The sequence below is a fragment of the Silurus aristotelis genome (genome assembly GCF_946808225.1).
Source record: "Silurus aristotelis genome assembly, chromosome: 3".
Classification (NCBI taxonomy): domain Eukaryota; kingdom Metazoa; phylum Chordata; class Actinopteri; order Siluriformes; family Siluridae; genus Silurus; species Silurus aristotelis.
The window spans coordinates 31773812-31796888 of NC_139576.1; the positions used below are offsets into that span (position 1 = coordinate 31773812).

General features: G+C 39.6%; 1 protein-coding gene and 2 long non-coding RNA genes across 3 annotated transcripts in view; 1 reads left to right on the top strand and 2 right to left on the bottom strand.

Annotated features, from left to right (window-relative positions):
- The window catches only part of LOC310724072 (uncharacterized protein), a 131149-nt gene that overhangs the window by 51003 nt on the left and 57069 nt on the right, over nucleotides 1-23077 (top strand). The gene's annotated exons all lie outside the window — the stretch shown is intronic.
- On the bottom strand, nucleotides 4843-5595 carry LOC310724096. The gene is made up of 3 exons (XR_014532932.1): nucleotides 5484-5595; nucleotides 5273-5331; nucleotides 4843-4978 (listed from the first exon to the last, which is right to left on the bottom strand). It is a non-coding gene; the product is annotated as an uncharacterized lncRNA (long non-coding RNA).
- LOC310724124 lies at nucleotides 6695-12114 on the bottom strand. The gene is made up of 3 exons (XR_014532961.1): nucleotides 10838-12114; nucleotides 10612-10674; nucleotides 6695-7451 (listed from the first exon to the last, which is right to left on the bottom strand). It is a non-coding gene; the product is annotated as an uncharacterized lncRNA (long non-coding RNA).

The following is a 23077-nucleotide window of genomic DNA, read 5'->3' on the forward strand; positions in this document are numbered from 1 at the left end:
GCCTTCTGAGATCACATGGCCCAGATATGAGACCTTTCTCTTCACCCACTGTAGTTTCTGGTGTGAAGCTTTAAATCCAGCCTGAGCCAGGACGTTGCAGACAATCACTGACGCTTTGTGGCAGTCTTGCTCAGTCAGTCCTGTGACAAGGATCTCATCTGCGTATTGAAGAATGGAGGTTGATTCTGGAAGGTGTATATCAGCCAAAGTTCTGTGCACTACAGTGGAAAATACGGCTGGCGAGTCAACAAAGCCCTGAGGAAAATATGTCCAGGTGAATTGATGTCCCCCATAGGTAAACGTGAAAATCAGCTGCGTCTCTGAGGCCAACACTAAAAAAAAGCAGAACAAAGATCAATCACAGTAAAAAAATCTGTGAGTCGCTGGTATAGAGAACAATGGTAGCTACATTGGGCACCAAAAGAGCCAAACGGAATAACTATTTTATTAATCTCACGTAAATCTTGTGTTAGCCTCCAACATTTTTTATCCGCCTTCAAGAAAGGATTATTAGCTGTGTTATAAGGTGAATGTGTCTCGATCAAAACACTTAGTGACAATAAATTGTCAATTGAGAACGTTCTTCTCTTTCGACAATGAATATTGTTTACCAAAAATCGGATGGTGTGTTTTCATGAGTGCATGATACGGTTTTACCTGGATTAAACCTGCCTCGTCTTTGTGAAAGGCCCATAATTTAGGGTTAACTTCACCTGAATTTGGTTTATCGGGCAGGACCTCTGTACTACCCTGGAAGAAATCTTCCGGATGTGGCTGTGGTTCGGTTGAGAGCATGAGGACAGAAGGAAAAGACAGTGAGACATTGGTATCAAAAAACAGAATATCCATTCCCATTTTGTGCATCATATCTCTTCCTAAAAGGTTTAAAGGCGAGTTTGGAATTATTGTAAAGCTATGATAAAATTTGTATTGGTTGGTATCACCACGGGCAAAAGGTGAGCTACAGGACATGAAATTGGAACTCTATCTATTCCCTAATAGATGAACTTCCCCCTTTTCCTAGGACCTCCACCTTGAGTTTTGTGCTGAGGCTGGAATGTACCACTTCCTGTTGCAATGAAAAGCCTAACGGGTTAACTAAACCTGGAGCAGAACAGAAACCTCTAGCAGCATCTAAATCTCTAGGAAAAAGTATCTAGATGTGACACAATTTTACTCCATAATGCCAAATGATCTAAATAAGGATTAGTGCAGTAACCGGCACAATTCCTATACATCCAATATTTGGGATTTTCTCCCGGCAGTAAGTGAGAAATGTCATGACCCAACGTCTTTACACAGAACTAAGAACAGACACACAACACTTAACACACAGACAATACACGCAACATCAGGCACCTAGGGGATCGCAGTCTTCAAACAAAAAAAGTAATCCAGTCTCTCTCTAATTGGATCACAAATTTTGTAAGTTAGGAGAAAAAAATAGCCTATAAAGCCAAAACAAGATTGAAGTCTTTTGAAAAATTTGAAAGTCTTTTCAAAATGTCAGTTTTTCTTTAGTTCCTTTTCTTGTTTCTCTCACTTAATTATTATTATTTTTTTAAATACATTTTTCATTTATCTATTTTTTTTGGGCATAGGAAAATTATCGTGGATTCTGTTGGATACTTCCGACAATATCGCCTATATTATACAGAGCGTGAAAAACGTCTTCTAATCTTGCATCTTACGTCTACGGTGAGGAAAACAATGTGCAAATAGTGACTGAGATGTATTCACAATTCAAGTTTCAGTGACACCTCAAATAATGTCACAGTCAAAGTATGTTTGAACCAAGTACAGGCTCTGACATTTTTGACAATAGTCGTCTTTGTTTGAACCCAAAAGATATTCCCATGATCCTCCCATGCAAATATCTTTTGGGTTCTAACAAAGACGACTATTGTCAGAGCCATTGGTTGGTCAAAGTTAACACCATAAAGGATGCCTACTACATTGAGACTAAACCATAAATTGCTAATGTATCGGTAAGACTTGGAAAGCATGTGGAAACGTCAGAGCCCGTACTCTGTGCAAGAAAAGACATCTTATGGTGTCCTAAATGCAGAACCAAGGGACATGCTGTGTGAAAGCTGTTGTGCAGCCTCATCTGGAAACGTCTGTATGGGAAAAGTTGATGGCTCTTAAAAGAGCCATTGGGGACCTGGAGGTTATTGTCGTCAAGTTTATTTCTATAGCACTTTTCACAAAGGACATTGTCTTAAAGCATCTTTACAGTATTTAACAGTTAAGGTGAATGATGTGTATTTATCCCTGATGAGCAGCCATGGTGACTGTGGCAAGGAAAATCTCCCTTAGATGGTATGAGGAAGAAACCTTGAGAGGAGCCAGACTCAAAAGGGGAACCCATCCTCATTTGGGTGATATCAAGAGTGTGATTATAGCCTTTAAAAAATACGTTGCAAAGAGCCCTATGTTGCACAGTGCTGTATTTTACTATCTTGTTAAATGTTTATCTTAATTGCCGGCTCGTGGTTTGTTAAAAAGCACAGTTTTTTAATTGCTAACAAATACTATCAAGCTTTTAAAAGGGTCAGAGCAAAGCCTGCAATTCACCATTTAGTGCCCCAGAGAAACCATCTTATCCACTTGCAATGTTAAATCTCAAGCCATTAAAAAAACTTGAAGGCACTCAAGTGGAAGCAGCAAAGGACAACTGCATCAGGCACTGCTGGGATTTGAACCCAGGATCTCCTGTTTACAAGACAGGCACTTTAACCAACTAAGCCACAGCGCCTTGATACCACATGGCAAATACTCAGCCAGCTGTTGAATGGAAATTCTTTGATTTTAGATTTAGAAAAAAATATTGCATTGAAATATGCATTCGAGCTAACAGCTAATAAGGCAGAAGCATAGATTAGATTTTTGTCTTAATGCTGTCCTACCATTAATTTGAGACTTGCTAAGGTCCTATAATCAAATACAAATATAGTTAAGATACATATCAACAAACAATAGCCATGCCATAGCAGTGAAAACGTTCTATCTAATATCTGATCATAGTCTCAACAAGCCACTAAAATTCTGTTGAAATTAGCATGCAACACACAACTGTTGACAGCAATTGCTCTGAGGGTCCTACTCTTCCAGCAATAACAAAGCAGCGCTGCAACTAACAAACAAACATTAGGCACCACTGTCCTTAGTTGAAGGAGCAATTGATCTTGATTGTTTGCTTTAGGACCCATGCATGTTGTATTTGTTTTATATAAGAAACTTTTATAAAAAAAAAATTGTAGAACAATTGCTGTACCACTGGACTGTGCACTTTGGTTGTAAGAGAAACCTCTTGTAATCAAGAACTGGTAATCTGCCAGTGCCTGCCAGATGAATCAAGACAAGCAGTATATAATTGTTCATGCCAATGAGACTGTTAGTGTGAAGATGGGCCTCACACTAGTTCTCTGTTTAGTGTCTGTAGGATCTTTACGATGAGTATGTAAATTACACGGAAAGTCTTTGTGTGGGCTCACACATCTCTGGTTACTGTATATGTCTTCTTACCCAATCAGGAACAGTTTTAGGTCAGCTTTTTTCCAGTGTGTATATATATATATTTGTCTGTTGTCTGCACTAAACTGAAGAAGAACATTTGCGCCATTTTGTGTGCTGTGTGATTTTTTTTGTGTGCTGTGTGATTTTTTTGTGTGCTGTGTGATTATAGAGGTTTCCAATGTAATTTGTCATTGTTTTTATTAACCCAAAATATATTCCCATGATCCTCCCATGCAAATATCATTGGTTCAAACATACTTTAACTTTTATATTATTTGATATGTCACTGAAACTTAAATTGTGAATACATCTTAGTTACTATTTGTAGAGTTATCTTTTTTGTCAGCTAGAGCAAATTGACAAAGCTTGGGAACATGTTATAGGAGTGTTATAATGTACTAATGTTAATTTGATGAGACAGACTCCACTTTGGACAAATTCAGTCTCCACATTAGGCAATCAAAGATAGAGCAGCTGCTAAAAGAGGTTAAAAAGCAAGAGTCCAGCAACCATGACCTCAACATGATTTGAACACACAACCACGCTACAGTTGCGCCACGAGGTCAGAGTCGCTGCATGAACCCACCTCATGGCACAGAGTTGGCTTTGCATGTTTCTCGTCACGGTTGTAATGACAAATTGAGTCTGATGGTCACATAGCAGGCTCTGACATTTTCTGCTTTTGAAGTCCCTGATTGTTGGTGTAATTAAGATTTAGGAGTTATTTTTCATATGTACAGGAAACAATCTGTTACACTATACAGTGAAATAATAAACTTAGTGTCAATCATTTGGTCTGTGACGAAATGTCAAGTTTGTTTTCAAAAAGCTGATGCTATATGTTAGACTATGGACAAAGATTGGCAAAGGAGCTCCTTGAATACTGCTGTTGGACATGAAATAGGGGATAACCTTCATGGTGGGTTCTTACAAGAAAGGCACATTAAACAATTGGAGAAAGTTTCAAGAAACTCCTGAGATTCGCCCTCTCTGAGCAAGCACAGAGACAATTATTTTATTGAGGCCAGGTGTCGCAACAACAGACTTGTGCGCAGAACTTGAATAGCTCAGTCGGTAGAGCATCAGACTTTCAATCTGAGGGTCCAGGGTTCATGTCCCTGTTTGGGTGTTAAAAAGCTAACTGTTGTTTGTTCTTATTGGTGGGAAAATAGAAAAGCTGGTCTGAATCCTCACTTGATGTGAGTGAGTAAGAGAGAGTTTTAGCCTTTGCATCTCCTGGGATGTGAAGTTTCGGGTGCCACCCAGTAAACTCCATGCAGTGGATCCAGTAGAATGGGGAATAATACAAACAGAGACACAGGGTTTCTTTTTTTTTATGTTTGTTGTTATTGTTTTAAATCTGATTAAAAAATGTAAGAAATAATTGTTTGTGTTATTTCATCTTTAGGCGATGGTGAAGGTCTGGAGGTGGTTAAACCATACACCTCATTCAAAGAATCTGAAAAACAACAAGAAATACGTCACACACTTTAACAGCAGAACCACGAAGCACCAAGTCTTTAGAACGCAGCCACAGCATTATTCACATATCAGCTCACTGTATTTTCATGTGAAACAAATATGTAACATCTGTAACTTAGACAAAAGCAGCATTTCACACGAAAAAAATCAAACGTACAAATTCACATGTGATAAAATGATACACAATCCCATGTTCATTAGCTGAATGAGATCTAACACACTCGTTCACAGTGAGGTTCTATAACAGCATCTGCTTTGAGGAGATACTTACAGTACATGTGTCTGGACTCTAAAGTCTGTTCTGAATGATCCTGACAGGAACAACATTTACTGCAAATATGAAGAAAAGACAAATTTAACACAAAAAATTCAAATGTATGAATTCCAGCATGATGAAATGATACATGATTACAAGTTCATTTACTGTTTGATCTCTAACATGTTCATTCACACACTCGTTCCCACATTGAAGAGAAACTTACTTCGGTCTGGATTCTGTGGAGGTCCAATTATATTATTGTGCCTGATGGCATCAACATCAGTTCTGTTAATTCTGGGAGCATCTCCCATTTCATTTATCCTTCTGGGAATCCTGAGAGAGAGAGAGAGAGAGAGAGAGAGAGAGAGAGAGAGAGAGAGAGAGAGAGAGAGAGAGAGAGAGAGATCATCATAAACATTATAAAACAAACAAATGATTAATAATATTTACTCGGAATTAAGCAAAAATCAAGCACTGACATTGCCACTAGAGGGCAGTGTGGGACTGACAATTGTCAATGTGAACTGTGTGTTACAATTCAACTGTTTCTAACTAATGCAGTTCTTCTTTTTCTTTGTTTTTTTTTTCTACCTCTTATTATTATAATTATTATTATTTGTTTTATTAGTTTATTCTACTCTTAGCTTTGTTCTTCATTGAAAAAGTCCAGATTCATAACATAGAACTACTGCAACATTTCAGTGGTAACATACAGCATGTTTTTGTAAAGTAAGTGACTAAAAACCACTGAAATAAAATAAATAAAATACACAGTAGATCTGCACAGTGTTACTTGTTGTCTCTAATAGTTTATACAGTGGCAGGTCTTCAGTCCCAATATCCCTCTTAATAACATCATTATGATGCCACAGCTATAGAATTATACAGATATGCAGTATAACAGAGCGCTGCATCACAGACATTTCATACAGCGTGAATGAATGCTGTTAACTAAAGCAGGAAATCCAGTGAACACGATTCAACAAGTCTCTTTTCACTGCAGCCACAGCTGCACCGCCGCATTCATCATCTCTAGCAGAAACTTCAATATTAACCTTATAAAATATCCCCGGGTTTCCATGCACTCTTATGCATTTTTTTTCTTCCTATGATTTTTTCGGCTCCTCCCTCCATTCACAAACCAGCATCCAACCATTACAAACCAGCACCCAATCATCACAAACCAGCATCCAACTATCACAAACCAGTATCCAACCATCACAAACCAGTGTCCAACCATCACAAACCAGTGTCCAACCATCACAAACCAGTGTCCAACCATCACAAACCAGTGTCCAACCATCACAATCCAGCGTCCAACCATCACAAACCAGCACCCAATAATCACAAACCAGCATCCAACCATCACAAACCAGCGTCCAACATTCAGTTTCCTGAAGGTATTGAACTTTGAGTTCACCTTTTAAATATTAGTCTGTCTGTCAGTCTTATATTTTTTTCTGAATGCCTATCTGACCGCTTGTCTTTTCTATTTACCATGCTGTCTGTCTGTCTGTCTGTCTGTCTGTCTGTCTGTCTGTCTGTTTATCCATCCATCCATCCATCCATCCATCCATCTGCCTGCTTGTCTGTATTAACTGTTTTTTTTCCTCTCTGTCTCTGGCTCATTGATGGATGTGCAGACTTCAGGCAGAACCGTGTGTAGTCATGGCTGAGTGGATAAGGCAACGAACCTAAAATCCGTTGGGGTCTCCCTGCGCTGTGTTAAAATCTTGCCTACACTGTTTGTAATCTTAGTTTCTTACAAACTCCCTGCACATTGTTCCACCAGAACACAGCTCTTTAACACTGCAGCAGCACTTTTATAAGTCAAACCCGTATATAATTAAAATGCAAACATAACATTTTGCATGTTCACCATTTGGCCTACACATGGTCACCAAGGCAAAAGTCTAGGTTTCATTTGAGATCACTGGCTTGAACACTTGTTTTGTTATCATGATAGCTGAGCATGGTCTCTGACTGAATCCTTTACATTGTAACCCAAATTCAATTGAAGCTTCATCTAATATTGACAAGAACCCCACTGCGTTTCCCAGCGCCGTTTGGAAGCCAGAGGTCGTTGGATCGAAACCATCCTCTGCTAAATGTTACGTGTTTCATAACTCAGTCCAATTTACAGCTCAGAGTGGGGAATCGACTACAACCATTTTCCTTCATATTAGTTGGACTTAACCCAGCCATTAGGGGGGCACAAGCCAGTGTACTCTTAGTGCCGGTCCCAAGCCCGGGTAAATGGGGAGGGTTGCGTTAGGAAGGGCATCCAGCGTAAAACATGTGCCAAATCAAATATGCGGATCACAAATGAGAATTTCATACCGGATCGGTCGAGGCCCGGGTTAACAACGACCGCCACAGGTATCGTTAGCCGACAGGGTACCGGTGAAAATTGGGCTACTGTTGGCCGAAGAAGGAGAAGGAGAGGAGGAAGGCGTCTACAGAGACGGCAGGAAAAGGAGCAGTGTAGGAGAGTAGAGGTTCGGGTTGGTACTTTAAATGTTGGTACTATGACGGGTAAAGGGAGAGAGATAGCTGATATGATGGAGAGGAGAAAGGTAGATGTGTTGTGTGTTCAGGAGATTAAGTGGAAAGGGAGTAAGGCCAGGAACATTGGAGGTGGGTTTAAACTGTTTTATCATGGTGTGGATGGGAAGAGAAATGGTGTAGGGGTGATTCTGAAGGAAGAGTACAGTAAGAGTGTAGTGGAGGTGAAGAGAGTTTCTGATAGGGTGATGATCGTGAAGGTGGAAGTTGAAGGGATGATGATAAATGTCATCAGTGCCTATGCTCCACAAGTTGGCTGTGAGATGGAGGAGAAGGAAAGATTCTGGAGTGAATTAGATGAAGTGGTAGATGGTGTACCTAGGAAAGAACGATTGGTGATTGGGGCAGACTTTAATGGGCATGTAGGTGAAGGGAACAGAGGTGATAAGGAGGTGATGGGTAGGTATGGTTTGAAGGAGAGGAATGTGGAAGGGCAGATGGTGGTAGATTTTGCTAAAAGGATGGAAATGGCAGTGGTGAACACGTATTTTAGGAAGAAGGAGGATCATAGGGTGACGTATAAGAGTGGACGAAGGTGCACACAGGTGGATTATCTTCTGTGTAGGAGATGCAACCTGAAGGAGATTGGAGACTGTAAGGTGTTGGCGGGGGTCAGTGTAGCTAGACAGCATCGGATGGTGGTCTGTAGGATGGTTTTGGAGGCAAAGAAGAAGAGGAGGAAAGTAAGGTTTGAAAGAAGAATAAGATGGTGGAAACTGAAGGAGGAAGAGTGTAGTGTGAGGTTCAGGCAAGAGGTCAGACAGGGGCTTGGTGGTGGTGAAGAGGTGCCGGATGATTGGGCAACTACTGCAGGAGTGATGAGGGATGCAGCTAGAAAAGTACTTGGTGTGACATCTGGAAATAGAAAGCAAGACAAGGAGACGTGGTAGTGGAATGAGGAAGTGCAGGAGAGCATTAGGGGAAAGAGGTTGGCAAAACAGAAGTGGGATCGACAGAGTGATGAGAAAAGTAGGCAGGAGTACAAGGAGATGCGGCAGCAGGTTAAAAGGGATGTGGCGAAAGCCAAGGAAAAGGCATATGAGGAACTGTATAAGAGGTTGGACACTAAGGAAGGAGAAAAGGATTTATACCGATTGGCCAAGCAGAGGGACCGAGCTGGGAAGGATGTACTGCAAGTTAGAGCAATAAAGGATGGAGAGGGAAATGTGTTGACTAGTGAGGAGAGTGTGTTGAGAAGATGGAGGGAGTATTTTGAGCAGCTGATGAATGAGGAAAATCAGAGAGAGAGAAGGTTGGAGGATGTGGAGTTGGTGAAGCAGGATGTAGATAGGATTAGTAAGGAGGAAGTGAGAGCAGCGATTAAGAGGATGAAGAATGGAAAGTCGGTTGGACCAGATGACATACCGGTAGAAGCGTGGAGATGTTTAGGAGAGATGGCAGTGGAGTTTTTAACCAGATTGTTTAACAGGATTCTGGAAGGGGAGAGGATGCCTGAGGAATGGAGAAGGAGTGTGCTGGTACCGATCTTTAAGCATAGGGGAGATGTGCAGACCTGCAGTAACTACAGGGGAATAAAGTTGATCAGTCACACCATGAAGTTATGGGAAAGAGTAGTGGAAGCCAGGCTGAGAGAAGAGGTGACCATTTGTGAGCAACAGTATGGTTTCATGCCGAGGAAGAGCACCACAGATGCCTTATTTGCTTTGAGGATGTTGATGGAGAAGTATAGAGAAGGACAGAAGGAGCTGCATTGTGTATTTGTGGATTTAGAGAAAGCGTACGACAGGGTGCCGAGAGAGGAGTTGTGGTATTGTATGAGGAAGTCAGGTGTGTCAGAGAAGTATGTGAGGGTGGTGCAGGACATGTATGAGGACAGTGTGACGGCAGTAAAGTGTGCAGTAGGTACGACAGACTGGTTCAGGGTGAAGGTTGGACTGCATCAAGGATCGGCCCTGAGCCCTTTCCTGTTTGCAGTGGTGATGGACAGGTTAACGGACGAGGTCAGACAGGAGTCTCCCTGGACTATGATGTTTGCAGATGATATTGTGATTTGTGGTGAGAGTAGAGAGCAGGTTGAGAAGAGCCTGGAGAGGTGGAGATATGCGCTGGAGAGAAGGGGAATGAAAGTCAGTAGGAGTAAGACAGAGTACATGTGTGTGAATGAGAGGGAGGGCAGTGGAGTGATGCGGTTGCAGGGAGAAGAGGTGGAGAAGGTGGAGGAGTTCAGGTACCTGGGGTCAACAGTGCAAAGTAATGGAGAGTGTGTTAGGGAAGTGAAGAAAAGAGTGCAGGCAGGGTGGAGTGGGTGGAGAAGAGTGACAGGAGTGATTTGTGATAGAAGAGTATCTGCAAGAATGAAAGGGAAAGTTTATAGGACTGTGGTGAGACCTGCGATGTTGTATGGATTAGAGACAGTGGCATTGAGTAAAAGACAGGAGGTGGAGCTGGAGGTAGCAGAGCTGAAGATGTTGAGGTTTTCGTTGGGAGTGACGAGGATGGACAAGATTAGAAATGAGTTTATTAGAGGGACAGCGCATGTAGGATGTTTTGGTGACAAGGTGAGGGAGGCGAGATTGAGATGGTTTGGACATGTGCAGAGAAGGGACATGAATTATATTGGTAGAAAAATGCTGAAGATGGAGCCACCAGGTAGGAGAAAAAGAGGAAGGCCAAGGAGGAGGTTCATGGATGTGGTGAGGGAAGACATGCAGGTAGTTGGTGTGAAAGAGGCAGATATAGAGGACAGGGTGGTATGGAGACGGATGATCCGCTGTGGCGACCCCTAATGGGAGCAGCCGAAAGAAGAAGAAGAAGATTAGTTGGACTATTTTGCAAGTTAAAATTATCAGATCAACCAACAAAATTTCCATACAGGTGAAAATACAGCTCTACAAGGAAATTGCAATCAAGTATTCCTCTATGGCAATCTGAACACATAATGCCATCGAGGTATCAGAATTTTGTGTTCAAGATCTTCCTGTATGCACATTTTCAGCCAGCCTAAGGACAGTTCAAGGCCAAAGTAATTTCTTTTCATACATTTAATGTCACATAATTTTATATGAGCCACCTTTCATTAGGAATAAGGATAAGAATGTAGTGCTTGCATGTGATTAGCAGAGAGGTGGACATCGATTGAGATCACAGATATGGATGAATATCGCTTCAGAGTGGAGAAAAGTAAAACCTATTTCAAAATCCTATTACTTTAATATCTGCATCTTAATATCTGCATCTGATGAGTACATGGGCGAAAAGGACAAATGCTGGATTCGAATGACCTGCCTACTTTGTGCAGCAAACAGAAAGATTGGTTTCCCTTTGATGCAGGCAAGCACCATTCGACTCATTGGGGGATGTGCAGAGGTCATGGAAAACCTTCTATGATCATGGCTGAGTGGATACCACTGCATTTCCCAGCACCATTTGGAAGCCAGAAGAGTAGATCCAAGCTGCTCTTTGATCTTTGGTTGCTTGCAGTGAGCCGAGTGGTGCAGCGGAAACGTGCTGTGTCCATAACCCAGAGGTCGATGGATTGAAACCATCACCTGCTGAAAGTTCCCTGTTTCATAACTCAGTCCCCTTTCCAGCTCAGAGTGGGGCATTGAGTGGAATTATCATACTTTTTTTCCTTCATATTGGTTGGACAAGTTGAAATAATCAAAGCAACCAACAAAATTTTCCTACAGATGAAAATACAGCTCTACAAGGAAATTGTGATTGCCATTGGTTTCCTCTTGATGCAAGCAAGCACCAGTTGACTCATTGATGGATGTGCAGAGGTCATGGAAGACCTTCTATAATCATGGATGAGGGGATAATTCAATGGTCCCGAAATCCATTGGGGTCTACCTGCGCCATGTTCAAATCCTGCCTACTAAGTTTGTTCTTTTGTTTCTGACAATTTCCCTGCAGATTGTTTTGCCAGAACACAGCTCTTTAACACTGCAGTAGCACTTTTCCAAGTCAAACCCATATATAATTACTTCTGATTTCTGACACCCTGCACATGTTGGTGACGGGAAAGCGAAATCCAAAAAGCCAGAGTAATGTTCAGCATAAAACCAGAGTAATTTAAAGGTCGTCAGGCAATTATGGCCTCAGTATATTAAAGACAAGAAATCGCTCTCACAGGATTTCAACGTCTTTGGTGCTATGAGGTAACAAGCCCTAAGTAAAAACCAAGTTATCATATAGTTGTTGCGATACAGTTGTCTGATAGCTCTTGTTCACCCCAACAAAGGTTATTAAGGGCAGAAGTTGAGTTTGTCCGGGATTTTAAACCAGAGGCCTCTCGAACCCAAAGCGAGAATCATACCCCTAGACCAATGAGCTGGGAGCACTGGTTGCATGGCAAAGGTCTTAATGGTTACTTAATGGTGTCGAGCCAAAACTGCACTCTGGGAAATAGGAACGTGCAGCAAACTATAAACAAGTTATCACCAATACAGTGTTCTGATCTAAGTTTATTTTCTGTAAAACATGGGCTTGTCCGGGAGTTGAACCCGGGACCTCTTGCACCCGAAGCGAGAACCATACCCCTAGACCAACAAGCCTTGCCCTAAAATAACCGAAAACTTTAAGGTGTCCAGTCAAAGCCGCCCTCTGTAACTGCAAGAAACAGAAAGGTTCATTAGAGATTTAAACTTCATTGAAACTTTTGTAATAAAATGTCACTGTACATTGCAAACACGTCTTCTCTTCTCCATGCTAACATTTTAAAACCGTTACATGGTGCTACCTAAAATGTAAGATCAGAGAAGAGCTAAACTATTCAGTCCAACACTTGGTATTGATTTACCACTGGATTGACACTACACCCTGCACATGTAGGTGAAGGGAAGATGAGATCCAAACAGCCAGAGGTCCAAGATTCTTTTTGTTACTTTGTAATTTATTTACAGACTGTTCACTATAAATCCAGAGTATTTTAAAGGTCGTCAGTTTCGCAGGATTCAATGTCTTTGGTGCTATGAGGTAACAAGCACCAAGCGAGGACCAAGTTATCAGCGATACAGCTGTCTGATACCTCTTGTTCACCCCAACAAATGTTATTGAGGGCAAAAGTTGAGCTCATCCAGGATTTGAACCCGGAACTTCTCACCCTCAAGATAAGAATCCTACCCCTGGAGTAAACTGGATTTTAACATATTTAAGTAACCATTAGGCATTAAAGTGCAAATATGTAAACGTTGCTTAGTGCAAAAACATAACTTCCTACAGTTTCACAACATTACTGTTCCTAGAACAGTTTTTTTTAATTAGTATAAACTGTGCAACTGCACAATAATGTTTGCAAAAAACAATGCTCAGAGAACTAGTGGTCATTTCTTTGGTCAGACAGTGAGCGTTAATCTTGGAAAACTGATGTTGACGGATTTTAGTGCAAGGCTTCGCCAGGTGAAAAAGCAAATGGATCAGATGAATAATAGTGCTGAGCAGGATGTTGATATTGTGCAAACGAAGTCGAGGGGCCATACTGTGGCATTGCAGGTCTAAGCACTGCAGAATTTGAACCATGAATTGCTGGGTCTCTCGAGCACGCCTGTCTTCAGCTCCCTGACGTTTTATCTCAAATTCAAGACGTGCTTTGTCCAGATCCAACCTGGCCTGCTGGAGCTGTCTCTTCTAGGCCATGTGCTCCTTGTCAAGATGCTGTTCAAGCTCTGCTGCTGTTGTATCAATGTCATGTTGTATTAACATGTTTATCCCTCTCTACATGGCTTCCATAATTTGGGTTTTTTTCCTTTGCGTTTACTTCCTGATGAGAAAAATCACAAAATTGTATTGTATCATAAGACAAAAAGATGTGCTGTTATATGATAATACAAGATATCATAATAATGAACATTGTCAATATTGTTATTGTGGAGACTTCAAGATGTGAATAATTATGAATTACTTGACTTTTTAGAAAGAGTTTACATTTTTAACTGGTTAATTTGTTTCTGTAAAGTATTTAAAACCTTTTCACTACGGTGTTTACCAACTATTCAAATACAGAATACTTTAACACCTATGCATTTTTACATTTCAATATAATTTAAAAATTTACTATAAATACCATTTAAAACTGTTCCATTTCTTTATTGTTTCTTTAAAGTCATGTTTAATCTTGCTTAATATTAATTTCAAACTTACTTGTAATGATGGAAGTTTGGCCAGTATTGGTGGTCTGCTCTAAACTTTGACTACTGTCATCTTCAGTCGCTGTAAATGTAGCTGCTTTGTCTCCTAATGGCTCTGCTATACCAGATGAGTGTGAACTGGTACCTGTAACAAATCTTATAATTTTGAAAATTCGAGAGCTTCAAGATATTAAATAAATAGCAACACTGACATTTTGTACAGAGAAAAATTCCCAAACTTACCAGTGATATCACCTTCCTCTGAACTTGATGCATCCATATGTCCATCACCTGGGTTAGTCACTGGACGACAAGCTAAAGAAACAGAAATATCTACTCAACATCGACAGTACTGGTTTAATTACAGTACTTGATTGTGTCTCTAACGGTAGCTTGTTCACTGCATTGTATTGTTTATGTCTATTATTTCATTTGATATGTATGCTTATGAACATAGCCATACATGCTTTATACACTGTTAAATACATTTCAATACAAAATTAATACTCTTAAAAGTGGCAACTAACCAAGAACAGAGTCCAGTTCCTCGAAGAATGTGCAGCGTTGTGGATCCGACCCAGTCTTCTTATTATGCTTCACACATTCGCGGTAACGTCGTTTCAGTTATTCTATGTGGTCTTTGCACTTAACCCAACCAAAGGTATTTTATATAGATGGAAAACTAGTCCCGTCTGAATAGGGCTTATGTCTGTGTTTGGAAGACAAAGGAGAATAATTATTTTATTATTGTTTTGATTTCTAATGAAAATAAAGTCACTGTCAGAAGTGGGATTTGAACCCATGCCTCCATGTGGAGACCAGAACACTCAGTTTCCTGGAAGGTACAGAACCTTGAGTCTGGCGCCTTAGACCGCTCGGCCATCCTGACATACAAGCATGTGTTTCTTATCCTCTCAGTGGCTGATAAAACTATTTTTTACAAATTTCTGTCTACTTGTTTGTCTTCTCTATCCTTCTATTTGTGTGTTTCTTATCTATCTATGTAAGTCTTATCTGATTTTAGATCTGAATGCCTATATGCCTGCGTGACACTAAAACATGTAGTGGTAACGGCTACTTTTTACTTAATACCAAATGTCAGAGCCCAAACTTCTTTACTTTAACTTGAGTAAAAAAGTGTAGTCAGTACTTTAACCTTTACAAACGTTTTTTAAAACATGAGTACCTGTACTTCTACTTAAGTGAAGGATGTGTGTACTTTTGGCACCTCTGATGATTGGCTATTGCTTTAAGCAAACCCTGCATTGACTGGTCAGTTCACATACACAATGCGCTCATGCTGGACGTTTTTTGTAGCAACTGTAGTAAACAAAACATTGGCTGATAATCACTCAGCGAAAAGTTCACTCATTTTGCTCACAGCTTGTTGAGAGGTAAAGTTCTCGCTCTCCTTTACTCTCTATACTGTAAATAAAAAGCCGATTTTTAGTTAAACATGAACATCAGTCTGCCAAAACTATAAGAAATGTGGAAGGTTGGTTTTATTTTCCCTTTTCTTTCTTTTTTCTTTTATTTTTCTAATTTGTTTTTTCTCCTTTTCCATTTCCTCTTCTTTTTCCTTGTTCCCACCCCTTAACAGACTACTGTTCCCCAGCTTTTGGTGCAATCGGTCAGGACTTTCGTCTGTTAACCAAAAGGTTGGTGGTTTAAACCCGCCCAGGGATGCGGTTGGATGAATGAAAATATATGCATACAAGAAAAAGAAAAGATTTTCCAAAAAGCAGCAGGCAAAAATTTGAGGTGGAGGGGCATCTTCTACATTTACAATCAATTATAATCGCCACAGCGGATCATGCGCATGTTTGATTTGGCACATGCTTTTACACTGGATGCCCTTCCTAACGCAACCCTACCCATTTATCCGGGCTTGAGACCGGCACTAAGAGTGGCTGGGGTTGGTTCCCTGACCAGGGATTGAACCCGGACCACAGCGGTGAGAGCGCCGCATCCTAGCCACTAGACCACCAGAGATCAACATATAAAACACCAATATATTAAAGTATTATATAGTTTATCTGTTCTTATAGCTTCATTGTCAGTGAAATTGTTCATCCATTTCTGATGGTTCTTTGTGTCCTTCAGTCTCCTGTCCTTCATCTTGCAGTTGGATCTCAATCATGACTCGTTTCTGTGTAACAGAATGCAGATGAACAGAGAAGCTTTATGTGTGGACATCTACATGTAGAGGAATGTATCTACCTTGATGTTATCGCTTCTCTGCATCTCCTCTCCTTCTGGTTCTGCTGCAGAAACTGCCTCAGAGCAGTTTCCATATCTGTAGGCTAAAGAGAACAGCAATAATCAACCCTGATAATGCTGTCCGATTTGTTGCAACTGCCTGAGATACTCTTACACACACACAAACACACACTCAATTTAAAAGACAGTCAGAGACACCGGTTGTCCCTGTATTCTGTCTTGTGCTGCTTGTTGAGGTGCAGCGACTCTCTCATTGAGGCATCTGGACCATTCAGCATCTGCTGTACAAATTTTTTAAGACCTTTTAGTTAAAAAGATTCAGACCTTCTCCATGGTTTAAGGAGGATTCTGGTCTCCTAATATACATGTGGGTTTAAATCCCACTTCTGAAATGACAAAATTGTTTTTTATATGATCTATTTAATGTCCAAATATTCACATTTGTATCTGTAATAATAACTGGATGTGGGCATGGTCTCCACTATAAACACCTAAAAATGAAACAGTTTTAAAAAATTAATGTGAAGGAATTGGAAATAAATGATGTTTGTGATCTGGCACACTTGATAAGATTTCAGATTCTTTGAACTAGATGTCGCTATTAGTCAATTATATTTATACCCTCACCATCATTAGACTTTACAACAACTACAACAAAAATTCAGTCTTTGTTTGTATTCCTCCCATTCTACTGGATCCACACACACACACACACACACACACACACACACACACACACTTATAGAAGAACTTAACTTCAGTGTCTTCTCATGGTTTGTTGCGTTTTCCATCAGCTCTTGGTACTTTATCTGAAGGTCGTTGTGTTCGTGTCTCTCTTAAATCAGGTCCTAAAACAAAGTCATTGAGCAGAAAATGAGTAAATTTATGGACTTTTTTGTTGAATCTTATAATAAAAATTCGAGCAGTTTTATAAAAGTCATGACTTTCTCGAGTACATCGTTGTGGGGTTTTACAGATTCTTTCATCCAGTCGTACTTCACTGTCAGTTTAAAGAAGCTCTTCCTCTTTCAGCTCAGCTGTGACCTACAGTTAACCCTCTGGAGTCTGAGGGTGTTTTTGGCCCCTTGAGAGATTTTGACATGCTCTTACATTTGGTTCTTTTTAGTTGCTTTTAAAATATATAATTGACAAAAGACTTATTACACTGTATTCAGCACAAACTGGGCTACCATAATATGTAAACAACTTATATGTGTGTGTTTGTATTTTTGACTAAATAAGGTTTATGCATGGTTTTTAAAAAAAAGCAAAAAGAAAAAACTCACTGAAATAAGGCCACAAAACCCGATAGTAAACATGTTTCCCCAAGACTTTTTGAGAACAGAGCTTGTAATGTAGGGTTTTTTATTTTTAATCATGTGAAAATCATCCTGCCTGCTCATTCACCTTAAACAATACTTTGAAATAAAATGTAAAAGACACTTTCTACTTTAAAAGGCCATATGTGAAGAGGCGTCGACATGCTGTGACTGACAGCTTCGTAGACAATGTGTCGCATAATGAGCTGTCGATTACATAATGAGCTGTGGATCACTGAGCCAGGATCACAGTGAGAAGTACAGTACTACAACAAGGAATGTGTTTCCTTTGTGTTTATTAAAAATACACATTAGCAAGGACAGCATTAAAAAGGGAATTGTGTAACAATAAAACAATACAGTACAGTATGTATAAAAAATAAAGAGTGCAACAAAAACAATAACACAATACACTACAGTAGGGTTCTGCAAATCCTAGCCTGTAGATACTACAATACTATGCATTAAATAATAATAGTGTATCCATTTGAGGAATCGGCAAGAACAAACAACTTGAACCCCCACTTAGTTGGCTTGGCTTTTCATGTACTGTGTCCTCCCAGTGTTAGCTTTGCATGCTACCATCCTCTCATCCACGGCTAAATGTCTCCTAGGATGATAAATTGCTTTGCAGGTCTTACGGATTGTGTCCATAAGCAGTTTCACTCTATACAGACAATCATGTTCAGATGTGCCCCTCTTTCTGTCATTTTCTTTGTCTGCATCTGGGTGACTCATGTGTACATTCCATGAAATTGTCCTGTATCTGTCCCTTCACATAATTGTTGCTGGAAAGGGAACTGTGAAAATACTGCTCTGTTGCCAGTAGTCTATGATGGAGGGCAACTTCACCATTGCCATGTAAAATAAAAGCCCAATGTAGCGATACATCTCACTCACGGTTACATCTCTCCATTTGTATTTGCGTCCCTTGGCTATTGACTTGGCAGCTTGAGCATTTGTGTTGTGGCACAAAGTATACCGGGAAAAATATTTTAAATAGACTAAATGGAGAATGAGAGTCAGAAGACCTCAGTTAAGGTCCAGGTTTCACGTGCGGGCAGGAATCGCAGAGTCTGTGGAACTGTGTCGTTATCTGTCTAATCCTTCCATGACATGGTGGACTGTGTGTGCTGCCTTTGCCCTTTTTGGAGCAGGTGCTTGATCACATCTGTTTATGAAACACACACACGAACATCACTAATTGTGTCATTGGTAAAGTTGTTTGCATACGTCATACAATGCAATAATGATTCAAACTAAATATAATAAGAAAATATAAAATATGTACTTACTCAGGATGATTCTCGGTCAAACTGAAAATGGAGCGACACCTGCGTGGCCTGGTGTGAGTTTCCAGTGAAGGCAGGGGTGATGCAGCCACATTCCTAAAAATAACCAAACAATATATTTTAGGATGATGAATACACTTGAACAATATATTTGTTAGCATGCATTGTACAGCCTATAGGCCTATTTGTTGATGGGCAATAGGACAGATAAATGTTTGTTGATGGGCCATAGACCATAATGCATCTCAGACATGTACACCATCACCATTTACAGCTGAGCAAATAATATTATCATTGATAAAGTTGTCATACAATGCAATAATGATTCAAACTAAATATAATAAGAAAATATAAAATATGTACTTACTCAGGATGATTCTCAGTCGAACTGAAAATGGAGCGACACCTGCGTGGCCTGGTGTGAGTTTCCAGTGAAGGCAGGGGTGATGCAGCCACATTCCTAAAAATAACCAAACAATATATTTTTCAGTATTTTTGATGAATACACTTGAACTAATATAATATATATATATATATATATATATATATATATATATATATATATATATATATATATATATATATTTGTTAACATGCATTGTACATATAGCATTTACACCTCAGCATTCCAGAACATCTCTGCTAGCTAACACTACATAACAGACTTTCAGGATGACCAGTGACACGAACCAAAACTGAACTGAGGCTAAAATATAACTTTTATATAACGGCAACAATATTTAGAGCATACAATTACAAACAGTTCATGTTATAAATGAGCAGATATTGGCGGATTTCTGTTGTAACATTAAAAGGCAATGCTGACAAAATCTAGGCAGAGATGTCTACAAACAATATGAGTTTTATATGATCACAATGTAAGACTTAATAACTTACTCATCGTAGCAACTTGCTGGAAAGTCCTCGCTCTTCAAAATGCAAACGCTCCTCGTCGGAATCGCAGTCTTCTTTAGATGAAAAGGTAAATTCTCTGCCATTGTTTTATGCCTGTGTGTGTGTGTGTGTGTGTGTGTGTGTGTGTGTGTGTGTGTGTGTGTGTGTGTGTGTGTGTGTGTGTGTGTGTGTGTGTGTGTGTGTGTGTGTGTGTGTGTGTGTGTGTGTGTGTGTGTGTGTGTGTGTGTGTGTGTGTGTGTGTGTGTGACTCAACGTGTGAACTGTTTTACCTGTAAATAGCGGGGGGGGGCGTGTCCGCTCGCAGCTCATTATCAGATAATTGGTGGAAAAGCTGTGCCTCTACTTGGTTTCACACGATTTATATTCATTGGAAACATATGTTTTTTATTAGTTGTATTCTAAAACTACACACTTTAAGCTGTCTAAATATATATTTTTTATTTCTGTGTGTCAGCTATTGGCCGAGTTTCAGCGCATATTGATGACGTGTTTCTAAACGAAGTTCACGCAGACAAAGGCGACAGATGGCGCACCCTGACTATTTTATTCATTAAAAAAAATACAACGTTTTGTTTATACAGTGAGCATACACAAATAAAAGTAGACCCTTTACAGATATAAATGATGTATTACTTTGACATGTTTGATCAAATATGACCGAGCAGTTTAAGCTCTTTTTGCTGGCATCTGAAAAAAATCACGTTTGGGTGCCGGCGGCGAATCAGACTCCAGAGGATTAATACATTATTAAAATACATACTTTGTAACCTGTCTGGTTAGAAGAGCCCAAGCTACAAAAAAGGAAAAGAAACAAATTCAATATTTAAACTTCAATATTTAAACTATTTAAACAGAAAAAAGGTACATACAAAAGATACACAAATAAATCAATAATTCTGGGTGGGAAACAAATTATATATATAATCCCGAAAGAACAGACTACCTGGCTGGTTGCAGTTTATATTTCATTAGCATGAGATGCCACCGCGGGATTCGAACCGCGAATTTGTCCTGCAATGAGCACTGCAACCAGATACGTAACCACTAGGCTACGTGCAGGTAGATCAAAAGAAGAGATCAATCACAGCTTAAGAACTACAGCTCTGTACAAGTCCCGCCCCTTTTCACAGTTGATTGGTTGGTGCTATAAGGGGAAAAAAATGTTATTAAAATTTTTTACAAAAAAAGGCATCTTCTTTTCTTCTTGTTTACGTTAAATTAAATAATACAAATACACAAATAAATTTATATATTCGCCGCGGAGGCAAAAGAAAAAAACACATCAGGAACTGATTGAGCGCCATAAAGGACCACGTGACCACAGGGCCGAGTGATGGCGCTATATACTCTGTACAAGTCCCGCCCCTTCTCTCTGATGATTGGCTAGCACTGAAAGCAAACCCTGCGTTGATTAGTCTGTTCACATACATAATTCATAGACTTGCAGGAAAAAGCTGATAAATTTGACTAAAAAATAAAGAATAAAAGAGAGATATTGTTTCCAGAAATGTTGCAGTGAGCAGAAACTGACATTTCGGCTAATAGTGTAGGAGACATCATAATTAGCCTCATGCTAGCCGGGTTTGCTAGCGCTGTTTTTGTGTTAACTAGTTTCTTAGAATATCTGACTGAAATTTAAACAAAAAGAGGAATACATTCTATTTTACATTATTATGATACGAATAGTTTATTTATAGCTCACTAAATGTACAATATTTAGACTGAGGATGAAAACGATTGAAGCTAAGATTAATTAGCCGGCTAGTTAGCCTAGCTCAGTGGATCTCAAAGTGTGGGATGCGGCCCTCTAGTGGGGAATAAAGACATGACAGGTGGGGCGCAATAAACGGCAGGATTTATTTATTTATTTGTTCTTCATTTATGATTTTCACTATTAATAAAGTTCATGCACTCAAAGCAAAACAAATAAACAATTAGGAACAAGTCACTTATACTGCATACACACATTGTATAGTCCTTACAGAAATTGGGCTGACCCAATCACATCTTCAATCATCTCCCCTTTTGGGCTCTGTGTGAGCTTGCTGCATCAGATGGAGGTCATAATTAGTTTTAGGATTCATCAGTGTGGATTGGAGTTTTTTTGTATTAATAAATCTGGACCAAAATGCCAGAGCTGGATTTTTTGTCCCAGTCCAGTTCTGCTTGGATCCTTCTCAGATAGTTTCCATATCTGTAAAGAGAACAGCAATACGTTTCATTCCACACACTGACTCTGTGGACGTGTAGGGGTGTGTGTACCTTTTTCTCTTTGCATGGTGGATGTGTGTGTGTTCTTCTGTAGGACGGTTCAAGTATGTACCTGCTGCATGTGGCTGGACCTAAAAAGAAGTACAGATAAATGTAATGAGGTCGAGTGTGAGTGTTTTCCTGGACATAAGAAAGTTCAGGCTTCCAAGTCTTTCTTCTTTCATTGTGAATGAATCAGTGAATGAAACTAAATGTCTTCACTCTAAATCATTTCCTGCATGTTCATGGGACACTGTACTGTAGCAGTGTGTAAGTGTGTGTCACCTCGTCTCATCTCTCTGATCTCATCCTGATAATGCTGCAATTTGTTGCAACTGCCTGAGATACTACACACACACACACACACACACACACACACACACACACACACACACACACACACACAGACACACACACACACACACACACACACACACACACACACTTCTGCAAGGATGAGCCCCTTTTCAGTTTTTTTATTGATCCCTCTTTAATTTAGAAGACAGTCAGAGACACCGGTTGTCCCTGTATTCTGTCTTGTGCTGCTTGTTGAGGTGCAGCGACTCTCTCATTGAGGAATCTGGACCATTCAGCATCTGCTGTACTTGACCTCAGACCCTGCATTTAAACAAAGTGAAGTAAGATTTCACATTAAAAACAACTATTTATGTATTTTCAGACCTTTCAGTCAAAAAGATTCAGACCTTCTCCATGGTTTAAGGAGGATTCTGGTCTCCTAATATACATGTGGGTTTAAATCCCACTTCTGAAATGACAAAATATTATTTTATTTGATTTATTTAATGTCGAAATATTCACATTTGTATCTGTAAAATTAACTGGATGTGGGCATGGTCTCAACTGTAAACACCTAAAAATAAAACAGTTTTAAATTAAATGTGAAGGAATTAGAAATAAATAATGTTTGTGATCTGGCACACTTGATATTGGACAAAGTGTAAGAACTGTTTTCCAACTTCTACAGCTTCATATCTACAGTGGGGGAAATAATTATTCAATCCCCTGCTCATTTTATAAATTTACCCTCTTACAAATCCTATAACACAAGTTATTATTAATAATGAATTATATTCATCTATATCTAGTTATTTATATTTTAATATTGTCATTTAAAACAAAAGAATAGCAACAAAAAAATTAGATGCA